This window comes from Peromyscus leucopus, chromosome 1 (assembly GCF_004664715.2).
Source record: "Peromyscus leucopus breed LL Stock chromosome 1, UCI_PerLeu_2.1, whole genome shotgun sequence".
Taxonomy (NCBI): Eukaryota; Metazoa; Chordata; class Mammalia; order Rodentia; family Cricetidae; genus Peromyscus; species Peromyscus leucopus.
The window spans coordinates 77708860-77718811 of record NC_051063.1 but is presented as its reverse complement, the minus strand read 5'-3'; positions in this window follow the sequence as shown (position 1 = coordinate 77718811).

Sequence of the window (9952 nt, the reverse complement as noted above, 5' to 3'; positions counted from 1 at the left end):
TTTGCTCCCTAAGGATTTGTTCATGGAGGTGTTATTGTGTACTTGACTGCAGTTCCCATGGCTACAGGCTCACAGTGAGAAGGGAATGGGTACACACCAGCGGTTTCTGTAAAATAGGAATCTGACCTCATTTATAGTCAAACACGCAGCAGGAACTCTTGCAGATGGCCTGGCTTGAATAGAGTTCCGAGAGTTCAGAGTGACAGTCAGAAAGATACATGGGGAAGTATGGAATCTCTCCCTGGTTCACCAAGGTGCATGAAAGCTTTGGATTCTTCATCAAAAGATTAATCTCCACATATGGATAGTGGACCATTCAACTGAAAGGCTGTGTAGTAATAGCCAGGGGTCAAATCTAACTCATTTTGGTCATAGTAATTAAAAATTTGTTTTGGATGCTAGGTATGGTGGTGCAAACTTTTAATCCTAGCACTAGGGAGGCAGGTGGATCATTATGAATTCTTGATCTACATAATGCGTTCCAAGCTAGCCAGGGCTACATAGTGAGACCCTGACTCAAAAAAAAAAAAAAAAAGATTTAAAAAAAGATCTCTATTTTGGATCAGTGAAATGGATCAGTAGAGAAAGCACTTGTTGCCAAGGCCGATGACCCGAGTTCAATCCCCGTGACTCATGTGGTAACGGGAGAGAACTAACACCCAAAAGTTGTTCTTGTGATTCTCAGGCCTTCACACTGTGCATGTGCATGCACTCACACACTTGCAGCATGCAAGTACACACACACACACACACACACACACACACACACACACACGAGATTGAGAGAGAGAGACAGAGACAGAGAGACAGAGAGAGAGAGAGAGAGAGAGGCGGGGGTGGGGTGGGGATCAGAAGTTCAAGTCAAGGTCATCCTCAGCTACATAGTTTGAGGCTAGCCTGGGCTATGTAAGACCCAGTCTCAATCAATGACAAAGCAAACAAACTGCTAGCGCTGTCTTGTGGAGGGCCACATGGAGTACACCAGACATTGAACAAAGGAAGCGATGGTTGTGACTCCTAAGAAGGAAACGCACACAATCGAAGGCGAGGGGACAGCTCACCACGGGACTCGTTTGTGTTGGGTTTCTAGGAGAGATCTGGACAGGGTTTTGCTCTGCTGTCAGGAGGCAGGGATAATTTTATACTCAAGGTAGCTTTGCTTTTGGTTTTTGAGATGGGGTTTCTCTATGTAGCTCTGTAGGCCAGGCTGGCCTTGAACTCACAGAGATCTGCCTGCCTCTGCCTACCAAGTGCTGGAATTAAAGGCGTGCGCCCCCACTGGCTGGCTGATAGCCGAACACTATCTGAAGGAAGAGTGACAGGCCAGGTTAGGCTGCCAGTCTCTCCTCTGGGTCAGGCAGATGGAGCCAGCCCCTCATCTCCCAGCCTCGTCTCCAAGACTTTGTTAATCAGAAATTGTCCAGCTAACATTTGTAGTTGTTTAAGATTAATGTCCGCTCCCTTTGCTGCGGGCCACCCTCCAGCAGGACAAAGGCTGTTCTGTAGCATTTGGCACTAGTCAGAGAGCATCGACGATGACATCATACATAGTCTCAAGAAATAACAATAGTTATGAATCCTAAAAACAGGGCCCCAGCTGGGCATTGTGGCGCACGCCTTTAATCCCAGCACTCGAGAGGCAGAGGCAGGAGGATCTCTGTGAGTTTGAGGCCAGCCTGGTCTACAGAGCGAGTTCCAGGATAGTCTGGGCTGTTACACAGAGAAACCCTGTTTTGAAAAACAAAACAAAACACCCACAACAAAACAGCGTCCCGAAGCCAGTCTGTCTGTCTGTTTTGTGCAGGGCTAGGAGTTGAATGAGGCTTCCTCCGGGGAGGCGAGCCCTGGCACACAGCTGCAGCCCTGGTCCCAGGTCCATCTTTTAAAAAGTGACTTTGTCTTTGCTTTTTCTTTCATTTAAGATTTATTGTTTTTGTGTATGCACATGTGTGTTTGGGTCCCCGTGGAGGCCAGAGGAGAGTTTGGGAACTTCTGGAGTTGGAGTTATAGATGGTTTTGAGCCCCCCACCTTGGTTGGGTGCCAGGCACTGAATTCCCTTCCCTGCTGAACCAGCTCTCCAGCCCTGAGACGCTTCCGCTTGAGCTGCACTACAAATGCGGCCCAGCAGGGGGCGTCTGCTGCAGGGCGTGTTTCCTTCCGCCGAGAAACGGAAATGGAAACTGGTTTTGAGCTTCTAAGTAAAAGGTGTGTTCTTGGCGTTGCCCGCGGAGCTAGAGATGAGTATTGGGTCACCTTTTTCAGTAACATCATCCCTATTTGGAGAAGTTTAGCCCACACGGTGTGCATGATAAGGGACTCAAGCATCCCCCTGGGAGCCAGCATGAGTAGCCTCATGTCATTTTTACAGATTTCTGGGTATCATTTTCGTGAAAACATGACCTACTGGAGAAGAAGTCACTTAAAAAGAGTCTTACAACCACCCCAAACACACATGTCCATATACAGCAGGAAAGAGAAGAGCCTGATGTCTGCCAACAAGGAGAACCACGTATGGCACAGGTTCTATTGGGTGGGTGGGTGGGGTCTACGTGGTACTCATCACAAAAGGCCTGGGCAGTTTTCATCTCTTTCAGTGGACACATTTGGTGGCTGAAGTTACACCATTCCCACATGGGGACTTAGAAGTCAGGCTTGGTATCATACACCTGTAATCCTAGTCTTTAAGAGGATAAACTGAGGCAGGCAGTAATGGCCCATGCTTTTAATCTCAGCACTCAGGAGGCAGAGGCAAGCAGATGCCCATGAGTTCCAGGCCAGACTGGTCTACACAGAGAGATCCTGGCTTACATTGTAAGAGCCTCTGTGTGTGCATTGGCGGGTATATGTGGAGGGACAGGACAGGATGGGACACACTGGAAAACAGAACTCTGCAGCAACGAGAGCCCAGATATTATATTAGTTCCCATTCCTAACAAGCCAGCTTTTATTTATTTACTATTTATTTTTTGGAGACAGGGTTTCTCTGTAGTCCTGTCTGTCCTAGAAATCTCTCTGACCTTGAACTCAGAGCTCCGCCTACCTCTGCCTCCCAAGAGCTGGGATTAAAAGCTTGCGCTGACAAGCCACGCCCAGGCTGGATTGTATAATTAGGGTTATAATGATCTCAGGAGAAGCATTTCACTCAGGTCCAGTTTTTACAAGACCAAAGCTTGTAAGTAAATGTGTAAAGAAAACTTCAGAAGGGACCGATGGAAGGGCTCTACCTTTTGAAGCATTTGAAGCTCTTAGATCGCTGGTCTGCAAGATTGGGGAGGGGGGCTGGGCAACAGAGCCAGCGCTTTATTAAATTCAGAGAAGCAGTTGAGGTCTGAAAATTCTACACCAGTTAGGGTTTCTACTGCTGTGAAAAAAAAAAAAAAAAAAAAAACAAGTTGGGGAGGAAAGGGTTCATTTGGCTTATACTTCTGTATCGTTGTTCATCATGGAAGGAAGTCAGGACAGGAACTAAAACAGGGCAGGAACCTGGAGGCAGGAGTTGATGCAGACGCCATGGACGGGTGCTACTTACTGGCTTCTTCCCGATGCTTGCTCCACCTGCTTCCTTATAGAACCCAGAACCACCAGCCCAGGGATGGCACCACCCACAATGGGCTACCTCCCCCCCCCCCCCCCCCCCCCCCCCCCCCCCCCCCCCCCCCCCCCCCCCCCCGCGATGGTCTGTATGTCAAATGCTCTGATTGGTCAATAAATAAAACACTGATTGGCCAGTGGCCAGGCAGGAAGTATAGGCGGGACTAACAGAGAGGAGAATTGAGAGAACAGGAAGGCAGAGGGAGTCACTGCCAGCCGCTGCCGCCATGACAAGCAGCATGTGAAGATGCTGGTAAGCCACGAGCCACATGGCAAGGTATAGATTTATGGAAATGGATTAATTTAAGCTATAAGAACAGTCAGCAAGAAGCCTGAGCCATTAGGCCAAACAGTTTAAATAATATGTGTCTGTGTGTTTATTTTGTAAGTGGGCTGTGGATGGCTGGGGTTTGGCGGGACCTGGAGAGAAAACTCTCCAGCTACACGCCCCCCCCCACATAGATTACTAATTAAGAAAATGCCTTACAGCTGGATCTTATGGTGGCATTTCCTCAATTGAGTTTCCTTCCTTGCAGATGACTCTAGTTTGTGTGTCAAGTTGACAGAAGACTAGCCAGCACATGTATTTTCTTTTTTAAGAGCATAAAAAGAGAAAAAGTAACACGATGGAGGCTGGGGCATAGCTCTGTTGGTGGAATGTTGCCTCTCACACAGAAACCCTGGATCCAATCCCCAGAATTGAATAAACTGGGTATGGTGACACACACTTGTTATCCCAGCACTTGAAAGGAGAAATAGAGATAGAATGATCAGGTCATTTTTGGCTACATAGTACATTTGAAGCTAGCTTGGGATACAGAAGACCCTATTTTGAGAGGCTGGAGTGATGGCTCAGTGATTAAGAGCACTGGCTGCTCTTCCTGAGGACCCAGGTTCAATGTCTAGCGTCTACATGGCAGCTCACAACTGGCTGTAATACCAGTCCCAGAGAATCAGGCATATGTACTACAAAGCACCCATAGACACACAATTTTTTTTTTTTTTTTTTTTTTTTTTTTTTGGTTTTTTCGAAACAGGGTTTCTCTGTGTAGCTTTGCGCCTTTCCTGGAACTCACTTGGTAGCCCAGGCTGGCCTCGAACTCACAGAGATCCACCTGCCTCTGCCTTCCGAGTGCTGGGATTAAAGGCGTGCGCCACCATCGCCCGGCTAGACATACAATTTTTTAAAGACCCTATCTTAAGACCAAACAAACAAACAAGTAATATAATAAAGGTTAAAAAAAAAAAAAAAGCATCCTTTCTGCGCTCCCGCTGGCCTAGTGAGCAGACACAGCCTCGACATGCAGAACGATGTGACCTGTACGTGCCTTGGAAATGCTCCATGAGCAACCGCATTATTGGTGCCAAGGACCACGCATCCATCCAGATGAATGTGGCCAAGGTTGACCGGGTCACAGGCCGGTTTAATGGCCAGTTTAAAATCTATGCTATCTGGGCTGGAGAGATGGCTCAGAGGTTATCTTAACCTCTGACTGGCTGCTCTTCCAGAAGTCCTGAGTTCAATTCCCAGCAACCATATGGTGGCTCACAACCACCTGTAATGGAGATCTGGTGCCCTCTTCTGGCCTGCAGGAATACACACTGTATACATAATAAATAAACCTTAAAAAAAAAAAATCTATGCTATCTGTGGGGCCATAGCATGGGTGAATCAGATGACTCTATTCTCCAATTGGCTAAGGCTGATGGAATTGTCTCAAAGACTTTTGACCAGAAGAGATCGGGGAATATTTGTCATAAATAAAAGTGAGAAAGTAAAAAAAAAAAAAAAAAAAAAGCATATTGGAAAACTTAGCTAGGGGCTGGGAAGCTGGCGTAGTGGTAGTGATTGCTGCGCAGACATGTGGACCTGTAGTGAAACAGCCTGTAACCCATCGGAGCTTGGGTGAGCTCTAGACTCAGTGACACACGCCGTGATGGCTAGCCTTGGTTGTCAGCTTGACTATATCTGCAATGAACTACAGTCCAGAAATGGAGGGTACAGTTGTGATCCCGATCTTGAGGCCGGAAGACACAGGCTTTTCATCCAGATCATGAGGCAGAAGGCACACCTTTGATCTGGGCCACACCTTCTGCTGGGAGCCTACGTAAGGATGACGGAAGAAGGAAGGACCATTCGCTCCTCCTGCTGGCCCCAGCCTAGTCAGCACATCCATTCCTTCACTGACTGGAGCCTGCTACTTCAGGACTCCAGCACATACAGAAGACCAGCCAAGACCCACAGCCTCGTGGGACTGAGCAACTACTGGGTTCTTGGACTTTCCAATGGTTGGTAGTCATTGTTGGACTCAGCCTCTAAGTCATTCCAGTAAATTCCCATACACACACACACACACATTCTATATGTTCTGTGACTCTAGAGAACACTGACTAATACACACTCTGTCCACCCCCCCCCCAAAAAAAAGGTGGAGAATGCCCCTGGTTTCTATGTGTGCACATATGGGCACATGCACTCACACATACACATACAGATACACACATGAATGAATACACATGTGTTGGGGAATCTTAGCTAAAAGAGCTATTAAAGACAACACTAGGGGCTGGAGAGATGGCCCAGAGGTTAAGAGCACAGTCTACTCTTCCAGAGGTCCTGAGTTCAATTCCCAGCAACCACATGGTGGCTCACAGCCATTTATAATGAGATCTGGTGCCTTCGTCTGGACTGCAGCCATACATGGAGCAGAACACTGTATTCATAATAAATAAATAAATCTTAAAAAAAAAAGACAACACTAGAAGGCTAGAGAGATGGCTCAGGGGTTAAGAGCACTGGCTGCTCTTCTAGAGTACTGGGTTTGATTCATGGCAGCCCACAACAGTCTGTATGGGGAACCCATATCCTTCTCTGAAACACCCAAACCCATAAAATTTTTAAAATAAAAACTGAAAATGATAATATAAGGAAGAAGGACATGAAAAAGTGTGCTGAAGAATAATGTTTCCCTTTGTCCTCGGTAGAAGAAAGTTACGTGTCTTACTTGTTTGGAAAACACAAACCCAAGGATCAACATGAAGTTCTTACATCTCTAGGAATGGAACCCAGAGCCTTCAATCAAGCAAGCCCTCTGCAACTGAGCTATAACCCCAACTGTTGTTTAAATTTTATTTATTGTGCATGGGTGTTTTGCCTCCATGTAAGTCTGTGTACCACGTGCACAGTGCCCTGGAGGCCAGAGGAGGGCATCAGACCCCCTGAGCTGGAGTTACAGGCCATTAGTTAGTTGTGAGCTGCCCGACTTGGTGCTTGGAACCAAACAGGTCCTCTGGCAGAGCAGAGTGGTCTCAAATTCGAAGGCCTTTTGCTTTTTTTTCCTTCCATAATGGCTCTCACTAGAATTTCCAGTACTATTTTGAGCCGCAGAGGTGAGGGTAACAATTCTAGTCTTATTTTTAATTCTAAAGGAAAACCTTTCGAACCTTTCACCAGAGATGTTGTGTTTCCTGTGGGTTCTCATCCATGGCTTTTAAATTGAGATGGTTTGCTAGCTTGTCTAGTGTCCTTATGATGAGAAGATGCAGGATTTTGTCAAATGCTTTTCTCTGTCAGTTGGGATAGTCATGTAGTTTTCTTTCTTCATGCAGTACCTCTGTGATTGATTTCTATATGTGGAAATATCCTTGCATTCCAGGAGTCACCTCTGCTTGGCCATGAATATAAACCTTGTAATATGTGTGGTTAAACTTGCCTTGCTAATATATCTTTGACGACTCTTGCATCGATGCCACAGGAGATATTGGCCTAAGGTCGTCTTTATTTTGTTATCAGGGTGATGCTGGACATACAGAATGAATTGGAAAGTTCAACGTCACAGAATTTTGTTGTCTTTTTTTTTTTCTTAGACAGAGTTTTACTATGTAGCCCTGGCTGGCCTAGAACTCATTAGGTAGCCCAGGCTGGCCCCAGACTTGCAGTGACCCTCCTCCTACCTCTCTCTGCTTCCCTAGCACTGAGAATATAGCCGCATGCCACCATGGCCTGCCTAAGGTTATTTTGTTCTGTGTGGTGTTGGAGATTAAACCCCGCGTCTCATGCATACTTGGCAGGACTACCACTGAGTACCTCCCACCCCCTTACATTTTTTTTTTTAAGTTTGAAAACTATTGGTAGAATTCAGCACTGAAGACATCAAGTGCAGGGCTTTTCTTTGTTGGATATGTTTATTCAGATTTCTTTCTTTTCCTTTTTTCTTTTTCCAGTGTTGAGGATTAAACCTCAGGGCTTCTACATACTGTACACACGTTCTCCCACTGATCTGTATCCTTAGCACTAAAGAATATGCATGTATGTATGCACAAACATGTATACACACACACAAAACAAAACATGAAACCTTTCCTCAATAAAAGAGAATAATTGCCCGGGCAGCGGTGGTCACCATCGCCTGACTTTTTTTTTTTTTTTTTTGGGGGGGGGCGTTGCTATGTGTCTTAATCTTAAGACAGGTGAGTCTGTGATGTCACCAGCCAGGACTACAGAGTATGACTCATCCCACCTCTCTGTCCCTCTCTCCTCTCTCTCTCTCTCTGTCTGTCTGTCTCTCTCTCTCTCTCACACACACACACACACACACACACAGTGTCACCTCTCAACTCTGTTGCCTTGGGGATTAAGTCTCTAACACATGAACTGTGAGGGACACACTGATAGTTTGTTTACTTAACAAATAAGATAAATACAAAAATTGAGAAGGTTTAAAGGAGAGAAAATTAATTTTGATATTATATAAATAAATATATTGTACTGACATTATTTTTGTATGTGATTTAAATTGAAAAAAAAAAAATCTATTGCCAGGCATAGGGGTACACATCTGCAATCCCAGGACATGGAAAATAAAGACAGAGAATTACTTCAAGTTCAAGGCTAGCCTGGTCTACATAGCAAGTTCCAGGCCAGCTGGCTTCAAAAAAATAAAATAAAATTGGAAGAACTAGATAATGCCAAGAGCTATTTTTCCCCCTCCACAGGGTAAGGCCTTTCTTTCTTATCTTGTAGCTAGAATAACAAAAGCTATTACAGGACCCACAAAGGACATGTCTACATTTTAATAACATTTTATTTCTTTTAGACATTTTTGACTATTTAATTGGACTAGATTTCTCTAGAGTATTCTTATACAATTGAACACTTTTTTTCATGAGTTTATTTTGAAAGCTTTCAAAAAGAGGATGATGAGAGAAGAGGGGAGCAAGAATGAGAAGTGGGCACTTCAGGAAAGGTGAGGTCATCACCCTCAAAGGATAAACATCTTCCTTCTTCACAGACAGGAAGCCAATTTGATGTCAAAACAACAACAACATCAACAAAACCCCAAAACAAAACAAAAAAAACCAAAAACTTAATACACAAAGGGACACTGCATTACTATTACAATATATAATAATACGATGATGACATTTATTTATTTTTGTGATGCTGGGGCTAGAACCTAGGGACTTGCACATGCTAAGCAAGTCTCTGCCCCCTGTGGGTAGCTCAGGGGTAGGGCAACAGCTTAGCATGTGCAAGACCCAGGATTCTATCCCAGCACCACAAAACCGAACCGAACAGTAACTCAGAACTTCGCATTTAATGAAGACCCAGACTCAAAGGCACTGTTATGCCAGGCACAGAGCCGCAGGCCTATGACTCAGTACTTGCCACGGAGAAGTGGGCATCAGGAAACCAAGGCTAGTGTGTGCCACACGCTGAGTTCAAAGCCAGCCTGGGTTACACAAAGCCCTGTCTCAAAAACCAAAATGCAAACACAAAAGAAGCCAGCATTCATTAACGTTCAAGTGAAAAGTTAACCGCATTAAACAAAGTAGCCCTGCTTTGGACAATTAAGACAATCTCCTCACATCCCTTCCCTTTTTGGATTGGGGTGTTTCTCAAACAAATTATCTTGTTCTTATCAAAAGTTCCCCCAAGTGGTCACTGGAGTTCCAAATTGTCCCTGGTGAAAATCTGCAATGAGAGAGGTTAGGACACAAGGTAATATAACCATGAGAAATGTGTAGGAATGCTGAGAATGATACAGAGGCCGGAAATCCTAGCTTCTTGGGAGGATGAGGCAGGAGGATCAAAAGTTCACGGTCTGCCTAGAGTGAGTTTAAGAACAACCAGAGCAATTCAGTGAGGGCCTGTGTCAAAATGAATAGTATAGAGCGGGACTGTGAATTTAGTCCAAAGATAGAGCACTTGCCTAGCACATAGGAGATTGCAGTACAAAGAAAGAAAAAGAAACAACAGCATGAAGGAGCAAGTCTTCGCCCACTGTTGTGTGAGATGAGGACCCATAAAGATGGTGTCCAGCCTTGCATTTCCACGACCTGGCTAAAGACTCAGACTCA